Source organism: Phodopus roborovskii, unplaced genomic scaffold (genome assembly GCF_943737965.1).
Source record: "Phodopus roborovskii unplaced genomic scaffold, PHOROB, whole genome shotgun sequence".
NCBI classification, from domain to species: domain Eukaryota; kingdom Metazoa; phylum Chordata; class Mammalia; order Rodentia; family Cricetidae; genus Phodopus; species Phodopus roborovskii.
The window spans coordinates 7,144-16,423 of NW_026125849.1; the positions used below are offsets into that span (position 1 = coordinate 7,144).

Below are 9,280 nucleotides of genomic sequence, written 5' to 3' on the forward strand. Positions count from 1 at the left end.
CCACCATTTAAAGGCATCTAACAATTTAGAGTACAGATGAATTTAAGTTGTATTGTAAGACCCTCAGAATGAGGAGTCTTCCAGGTTCAGTCGATACCCCAAGAACTCAATGTCCAGTCCAGTTGCTGCAAAACGCAAGAGGCTTTAATGAACAGGAAACATTTGGGCAAATGGGCTCCTCCAGCAAGAGAAACCCCCTCCCCTGGGTCCATGTGCTTTTAAAGGCAAACCCACAAGCTTAGGGAGGGGGTGGGGCCCTCTGTCCACTGAGTATGTGACTCTTGGGGGCCAGATGGTCTGCTATTAAGGTCCAACAGACCTTAGGGCCTCGGGGTGTGCTAATTAATTTTTCTGGGCATACTGGAGTTGCAGCTATCTCTTTGTTTCCTAAGGACCCTATTCACCACCTGTTGACTCACAGGAAAGGAGGGGCAGTGTGAATTCTTCTTATCTCAGGGCTTTGTGAGAGGAAGTTAGCAAATTCCAAGGAACAGATATTGGTTTCCAGGTCAGTCCATCATTAACATTACTTTTTTTTGTTCTTTCAGTATGAAGTTAGCTTACATTTCAATAAAGTTAAGTTTAAATCAAATGTACAGATATATTTAACAGGACTGGGTAAAAATGAGAAGGACCAGAGTGTGAAGCTATGTGCAACATAGTGAAAAAGAAATTAGAGACAAAGAATAAAAGCAAAAGGTAAATGAATTACAGGTTCTGTTGCGGCAGAAGCTGGCTAAACTCCCTCTACCTTGGTGGCTGATTTAGCAGAGGGAAGAACCATGGGGGGGAGGGGAGGCTAGGCCAAGTGGTCCAGAGGGTGGCTGCCATAAACATATCCCCAAGAGCTGGCAGAAATCATAAAGTTTTGAGATAAAATTTTGTCTTGAGTAGATGCTGCCTCAGCCCAGCCTACTGCCCTGAGACAGGCTTCAGCTGAGGCGGGCAGGAGAGTTTTAGCTTGGCGGGAAGAGAACAAAAACAAGTTTAGGGTAAGAGATTGTTTAGCAGAGAGATAGAAAAAACTCCTTCCATCTAACCGTTCGCTGGCAGTAATTTGAAAGATCCAGTAAAATATCAGGATCTAGAGAGTCATTACATGGCCAATTTGGATTATTTTTAGGGGATATCTAGGCCATTTTTCAGTACAAAGGTAAATAACAAGTGACATCTATCAGGCATCCCAGTGGAGTGGTGAGGGGTGACCATGCAATCTTGGAACTCCTCAGCTCAAGAGTGTGGCCACACGATAAGCAAGAATGGCAGAGCGTTATTCAAAGCTCGTTAGCCGGAAAACGTTGCCAGGCCCAACAGAGGCCAGAAGGACTCAGCAGTCCGAGAGCAGAGCAGATATACCGCCACGGGAGGTATGTCTTCCACCCTTAAGGAATGTATCTGACCTTAAGGAAATGGGTTAAAATTTAAAAGGATACCTTACCTAATTGAAGCCAGTGTGGGGTGGTATTTCCAGAAAAGGGAGGGGGGGAGGAATGGAGGGGGACCACTGGAATCAGAAACAGGATCCCAAGTGTCTTGGCTGGCCAGCAGACAGCTGCCAGTGACCCTGAAGGAGAGCCTGCCTGGGTTTCTGCAACAAGTTGTTCTTTTGCTGCTCAGCTAATGCCTAAGAAACACAAACAGGAGACTCAGCACCCACCTGGCGTTTATTGAGAGAAGGGATAGAAAGAGGGGAGAACTGGTGGCCGACCAAAAGCAGGAGAGAGAGAGAGAGAGGAGAGAGAGAGAGAGAGAGAGAGGAGAGAGAGAGAGAGAGAGAGAGAGAGAGAGAGAGAGAGAGAGAGAGAGAGAGAAGGAGGGAGGGAGGGGAGAGAGAGGAAGAGAGAGGGAGAGGGAGAGAGAGAGAGAGAGCAAGAGGGGGCAAGAGAGAAACCAGAGAGAGGAACCAGAGAGAGAGGCACTCTTGGCATGCTTGCTTTAAAAGGGAGGCTTGAGCATGCATAACTGAGTCCTCTGGCAGCCAGGTAAAGCTTGAGCTGCCAGGTAAGGCTGACATAGCCATGACACAGCCATGAGCATCCCACCCATTGTCGGGGGGGGGGGGGGGGGTCAGCTGGCTGCCAGTTCCTAACATTGGGCATCCTGGAAAACTGGAAAAGCTAGACCAAGGTCAGTTTGCACTGCTCTCCAGACCTCAGGGCAAAAGGAATGTCCTGTCCCTTAGCCCCGCCCTTCCTCCATCTGATAAGGAGGCACCACCAAGGGCTATATTCAGGGGGGATCCTCCTACTCCTTACATCACCATTTCTCCTTTTCTTCCCCTCTTCGTTCTCTAAGGGATTGTTTCTGAACCTTTTCTAAGAGGGCCTGCAATTCCTCCTCAGACTGTTTCAACCTTATCAGACTCCCCTGTGCTCTTAACCTCTTCTGAACTTTTTTCTTGTAGCACTTCTAGTTCAGCTTGCCCCTTTTCCACCGCCTCTCTACAGCATTTCTGGTCCTCAATGCAGCAATGCACTAATATCCAAATAGGTCTGACTTGGGACTTTAGTGTCCCTTATTCCCAAGCAAAGTCAAGATCCCTGCCTAACTTGTACCAGCACACTAACTTAAGGTCTCCCGAAACGAAACTGCGAACCAAGGTGCAATGGCTTCGCATTGGCCCGAAACCTTTCCAGTGTGTTTTTCTTTATTTTAAGTTTCTTTGACAAAAATAGCCCCTGAAGAGCCAGAAAAAATGGATGAGACTGAGATGTCCCCATTTTAAAAGATTTTACTTTCGGTTCGCTAGAACCTCTCCCTCAATGCCTGAGACTTTATTGCCGCTTATGCCCACGGTCCTTATTTTCCCACTCTTCCTAGGGAACCTTATTGCCGCTTATTTCCACGGTCTTTATTGTCCCACCTTACCTTGAGAACTTACCAGCGCTGCCCTGACTGCAAGAAGTTCTGATCTCCATCCCAGTACAGGCCACCAGTTGTCCCGTCCAACCTCAACCAGAAGGAAAGACACAACTCAGGCAAGATCTTCTTCAAGCAGTTTATTCAAGATCCTTGAACAAGCTTCTTCTTCTGACCCCTGGGAAAGGCCCACACAGGCTTAACTCCCCTTGTGCTGACCAACCTAGTGAGCCACATAGACCCTGCAGATAGGCTGCTCTTATAGGGAAGCAGCAAGCTGAACAGGTTTAGCCAAATAAGGACTTGTTTACAACAGAGAGTGCTCACCATCAGGAAGGTGGAAGGCAGAAGCCAGCGCCATCTTTAAGGCGTGGCACTTTGCAGCTCTCTACACAACCCAGTCATCTCTACCCCTGTTTCCACAGCCACAGCATGCATCGATCACAGTAGGGTTTGGGTTGACAGGTGATGGAGATGGAGGAGGAGGAGCAGGTGGTGATGAATGAGGGGGTTTGGTTCTCCTCTGGATCCTGCAAGTGAAAAGAGATGGTCTGTGTCTTGCCTGCAGTCTTGAGAAGAGTCCCTTACATACAATGGCACTACGGGGTGGTCAGACAGCCAATGCTGTAGAGTGAATGGAAGGCTGTAATGCACACCCTGGAGAGGTCATCCTTGAGAAGTGTAACCAAAGCCCTCTGATTTGCAGATATTGAGCTTCTCACAATGCCAATAGCCTTGTATTTTGTTCTGCTGAGGTCACTCTTGTTTGGGAGAGACCTAGCCAGCAGGCTGTGCAGAGGCTAGGCAATGGAGGTAGCATTCTCCCACACCAGGCCATGGTCATTACAGGACAGGCGCCCAGGGCTCCCACTAACCAGCCCTGTCCCATGTGGATAGGAAAGCTGTTGCCACCCCAGCACAGGCCCAGGTCCGGGATCTGTGTACTGCAGCTTTTCTTTACCTCTTCTGGTCCCTACCCTGAGGAAGGCTCAGTGGTGTCTGCATCCTGGTCCTTGTGCTCAGCTAGGAACATCCCTCATAGCTGATAGTCAGTTTCAATATCCTCTCTTTTCATCAGCCCTGGGATTCCTAGGCTGTACACAGTGAAACCCTTAGCCATACCAGCCAGAGATGGAGATAGCTGTACCGAATCCCAAAGGCTCTGAACTTGTATATGGAGACCTGGCTCTGACTTATGCAGCTCCTATACTAAGAAACCGTTTGCATCCTTGGCCTTCTACAGAGAGCCTTATGGGATCCTTTGTAAAACTCCAATTCAGCAATGGACAGCTGTACTCGCTGGATGAAGTCTCCAAAGCCCTGATTATTTGGAAATGCTTGGAGACTGGTGATGGTATTGTCTAGTTGACATAAGTTTGAGCTCTGCGGTTTTCTGTTACAATCATTGATCTGCATTCCCCCCTGTTCACTGCCAAAGTAGTGAGGGATTCTGAGGTCAGGCTTCATGATATCCCTTAAGAAAGGTCAGTGTGACTGTCACCCTCTTCCCCATCCAACTCACCTTCTCTGGCTGTGGTGGAGGTGGCGGTGGTGGTGGCTCCTTAGGCTGGAATGTAAAACAGACAAAAGTGGGCTGGAGAGGGAGGGTGGGCGCTGCCTTGGTCCTGCCAATAGAGGGGACCTTGGCTTGGAGCAGAACGACAACATGGCCTGTGTGGGTGCTTGTTGCCTGCTGTGGTGCTGTGTCCAGAGCGCTCTAACTGCCAGAGGCATCCCCATCCCTCTCCAATGAGGGAGAGGCTATCTGGTCCTACCTTTTGTCCCTGGAGAGGCCCACAGCTGGAGTGCCTCACATGTGTCTGAGCCCAGCTGCAGTGGAGCCCACACTCACCCTTCCTATTGGTAGAAGTTCACTGTCACTCAGCCTCCCCATTCCTCCTGCAGCCTCCTCACCCTCTAATTTAGTCCCTGGATTTCACTGCTCACTGCAGCTCCAGGAAGAGATGGGCCCTGAGAGCTATGTACTAAATGCCACCTGCCCCCACCTCCCAGGCCTGTGCTTCCAATTCCTCCAGCTCTCTTCTTTCTATCCTAGCTCTTCTTCTTCTTCACCCTGTCCCAGATGCCAGTACCATCCCCACATCCTGCTGTGCTTTGGCCAAGCCCTGGTGACATCTCTGGATGTGTGTGTTATACCAAAAGCCTGAATGGTAACTGCATTTCCTGGTGGGGCAGGGTGGTTCTGCTTTCTCTTTGTGCCTCTGCAGCCCAGTAAGGGGTTGCATGTCATACTGTGGTCAGGAAAGGATTGGTGTCAAAGGTATCTCTGACCTAGTGCTTCCCTAATCATGCCTCAAAGCCATCACCCTGCATATGGGGCCACTGGACTACGTAAGGGATCCTGCCCTGAAGTAAAGGGGCACCTCTGGGGTTTGGCCACATGAGGCCTATAAATGTATAGTGGATACAAGATGGCCCTGACCTAAGGGTACTCGGATGGCCACTGTGCAGGGCTTCGTTTTCAGGCTAAGCATCGCAGACAAATTTCCTGTTTCAGCTATACTGAACAATTCTTGGAAGCCAGGACTTGGATGTTTATATTTGACACTTCGTGTGTCCCATGGATGCTGTTAGTCCCTTGGTCAGATGGGAAATTTCCACCAGACTGGATATAGTACTGCCTTATGACACTATTCCTTGGAGACGGGGCATGTGTGTGGGAGCCAGGGTGTGGGAGTGGGAGACAGAGGGAGAGGGAGAGGGTGGAGGGGGCCAGGAGACTTAACCTTCTTGCAGCATAGCCTGCAACAGCAGATCAGCAACATGATTGCCACCAGAAAGACCAGCAGAAGAATAAGCCAATTCCAGTTAAAGATAAAGCCGCCTCCTGCTGACATGTTTGGTGTATTGATGGCTTTGCCTTGTGTTGTAGCAAGTGAAACTGGGTCTGGAACTTTTGCTTGTGGCTTGCTGGCTATGGGGCTGCTGGTGGCTTTTACTGATGTCAAGGCTCCTGCTATTAAGTGCTCCCTGTGACAAAAAGCAAGAGTGGCTTCTTCCCCTGGACTCACACCTTGCTTCCCATTTGTACACACACTCTCTTCATTCATCAGGATTGGCTAGACACAAGGGCTACAGTGGAGTTAGTGACCCAGATTGGTCTTCAGAGAGAACAGCCAATCTTGCCCAGCCCTGAACCTAGAAGAGGATGACTCAGGATTTTCTATGGCCTGAGATCAGTTCTCACCGTGGCCTTGGTTGACTTCACACTACAATGAAGGTGATTAGATCTCTAGGAGAGGTTCAGGCTGCTGGGTCTCTACAGAGGTGTAGGGATAGTGGATGTGGCCGATCACTTTGTCCCTGCTCTGCCTGACATAGTTTGCCCCTCCTCCCTCTGAATCCTGGTAACAACTCCAGACTTGTCACAAATGGGATCAAAGCTTCTTCTCCTTGGATTCTCCCCCTCCCCTTCTAGTTACACTGCATTGATCTCAGGTGCTTGGAGGACAGATGTGGAAATGGACAGATGTGGAGCACTTGAGGAGTAGCACTTTCTTTCTCAGGGGCCCTGTTGTGCTGAGTGTTCCACGTGACAGACAGCTTCCCCACCACAGCTGGAGAGGAGAGGGGACCTGAGGACACTGTTAGGTTTGGGGACAAGGTGGGCAGAGGGTGGGGACTGAGGATGCATAGATTTAAGTCCATATCAGCTGCTGGGTATATGATGCACTGGTACATATTTTGTCTGCTACTGTACAAATTCTGGATTCCTGGGCATGCATATGGAGCTGTCTTGTGCCCTCCATGTCCTAGACAGTGTCTGCCAGTCTCATACCTGTCCATGATGACTCTTTATAAGCTGCTACAGCCTACCTACAGTACTTGTGGTCACCTCCAGGCCTCTTGTGACCATCTTTCTCCTCTAGGTGGATCTGCATCAACTCTGGGTTCTTACCTTGGTACTCCCACAGTTGGTTCCGGTGATGACGAGTCTGTTGCCAATGAAGGAGATGCCGTTGTTCAGACTCACCTCAAGAGACACTTCCCTAATGCATGGAAGAGAGACTACATGACGGAATTGCCCCAGAGACTCAGTTTGTTGAAAGTGTCACACACATCAGTCCTCAGTGTAATGATGCTGAAATTCAGCACAGGCCTCCCTGACAGTGAACAGGTAGGTAGAGGAACTCTATTACCCAAAGCATAAAGACTCAAGCACTGCAGGGATGCGAAGGCTGCAGATTAGGCCAGAGGGGGTCTTCATGTCATATGACCACAATGAGCAGGAGCTAAGGAATCAGGAAGATATTCAAACGCCGGTTTGAACCCTGGAACCCATCATCTACTCCATCCTGCCCTCATCAGTGCCTGGGCACTGTGTATTCCTAAGAACCTCCAGGGTCACTAACAGAGTCTTGTAGAAAGGAAATGGAACCCATATAATGCAGACAGGTGCTTATAGCAGAGGACACACCCCAGTTTCGCTAAAGCTGGGAAACACAAATCTAGGAATTCCTAGAGAAGGACTTTAGCAAGGGACACTTACTTGCCAGTATGCTGTATCTTCGGTCCAGGACAATTTATGGTGTTATTAGTTATTTCTCTAGTGCTTTCATCTAAAAGAAATTGGCATAAGACTATCAATAGGGAGCCCTTCCTCCACTGTCACCCTCTGTCTGAGAGCTGACACTGGCTGATGCCTGCTTACTCCCTCTGCCTCTTTTTGTTCAAGGGCAAGTGTGGAGTTCCAACTATGCCCCCTCCTGAACAGCACTCTGTTACCTAGCAAGCATATCCTGTACCCAAGGATCACTTGTTGGTGATTGAGGGAGAGAGCGAGAAAGACAGAGAGGGAGAGGAAGGGAGAGAGGGAAGACACACAGGACAATATAAAAGAGTGCAGTGTGCTGTGACATGGGAAGTAGAGGGGTGGGGCATCCTGGGGAGAGGTCAGATGCTCAGTTACTGGTGATGAGTCCCTTCTTTTAAAGATATAATTTCTTATTTAAAGAATAAGTGTTTATATAAGTTGGAATTTAGCTAAAGATACACAGTGGCGAGACTGTGGGGGAGCTACACGGTGTGGATTGTGAACTCCTGGGCAGTGGCTATGGGTGCTTCAAGCCCATGTACTCTTTGGTACATTTGTGTTTGGTAGACCATGTGCACTGAAACTGATTTCCTGTGAAGTGCTGATGTCTGAGATGGGAGCAGCCAGGAAATGACCTTAGGGTTGGAGGCTCAGAGATAGGTGAGAGGCAAATGGGAATAAGTTTGGGTGGTACTTCTAGTACAATGGATGTGTCAGGCGCCATGGAGTCTCCAGATAAAGGCAGCATGAAGCGCTGGTGGCCTGGGTACAGGGATAGGAGAAGAGGAGCAAGAATAGCAACCAGGTTTAGACCAAGGGAAGTGGGTGGGGAGTTGTGTTGTTTGCTGAGCTGGAGAAGTCTCATAAGGGAATAAACATTTTCTTTTCCTCCTTTGGGAGTCTGAGAGGAATTCTGTAACTCTGGCTGAAGCTGCTAATCCTCAACACACATTCTATTCCCAGTCCCCTGAGCTGGAGCAAAAAGCCAAGAGCTGAGCTGTACCCCCACTGGCTAGGCTTCCAGTTTCCCAGTCCTTTGTTTCCCCTGTGTGCTGTAATGAATGACTTTCCAGAAAGACCTGCTGGACATCTTTCATGCTCAGTCAGGAGGCTCTGCCTGTGGCATCTGTGGAGGCCATCTTGTGGGATTAGAACCTCAAGAAGGGGAACAACAAAAGGCTAAATGGATGCTGTAGTGACGATGGGCCAGTGTCATGCCAGGCTCCAGAGCTGGGGTTTATTCTTTCACTGTGTGTGTGAAGAGAGATGGGAATAGGCATGGTGCTTGGTCCTCCTTCCATTGGTCCATGCTACCTATAGCTTCCCCATTGTGCGTGGTCTGCAAGAGCAGAAGGCATGGCTGACTTTGAAGAATGATTGTGAATGGTAATGTGTACCTCATGGGAACTGGGATACCAATGCATTACTTACCAACAACCCTGGAGTCACTGAAAGTGAACCTGCAAATAACTTGGTCAGGTCATTTGCATTTTTAAATCCTCGTCCATTGACATTCACTTGAGAGGGATCTGCAAGGAGAACATTAAATTGTTGGAACAGGAGAGTTGGGTGCCATGTTCTCTCTGCTCTCACCTTTCATGAAGGGCTACCTTGAAGACGGAATTCTCAGGCCCTTATCATACAGCGACATCGTGTGGACCATCATCTATGGTCACTGAGTATCCATGCTAATGTAGCTGGGAAGGATCCTGAGAAGTTAGGAGTCCTACTGCAATCAGTGATGCAACAAGTCCCAAGTCATGAGAGTCCATCCCTGTTCTGAGCTATGCCAGCTCAGCTGAAACCTTCCTGCTTGGAGACCTCACACACTCCCGAATCCACATGGGCATTGTAGGAGAGGCAGGG

General features: G+C 49.1%; 1 long non-coding RNA gene across 1 annotated transcript; it reads right to left on the minus strand.

The window, feature by feature from the left end:
- Positions 1-3,374: 3,374 nt before the first annotated feature.
- LOC127217786 (uncharacterized) lies at positions 3,375-6,869 on the minus strand. Its single transcript, XR_007834120.1, has 3 exons — positions 6,779-6,869; positions 4,382-4,426; positions 3,375-3,389 (listed from the first exon to the last, which is right to left on the minus strand). It is a non-coding gene; the product is annotated as an uncharacterized LOC127217786 (long non-coding RNA).
- Positions 6,870-9,280: the final 2,411 nt, after the last annotated feature.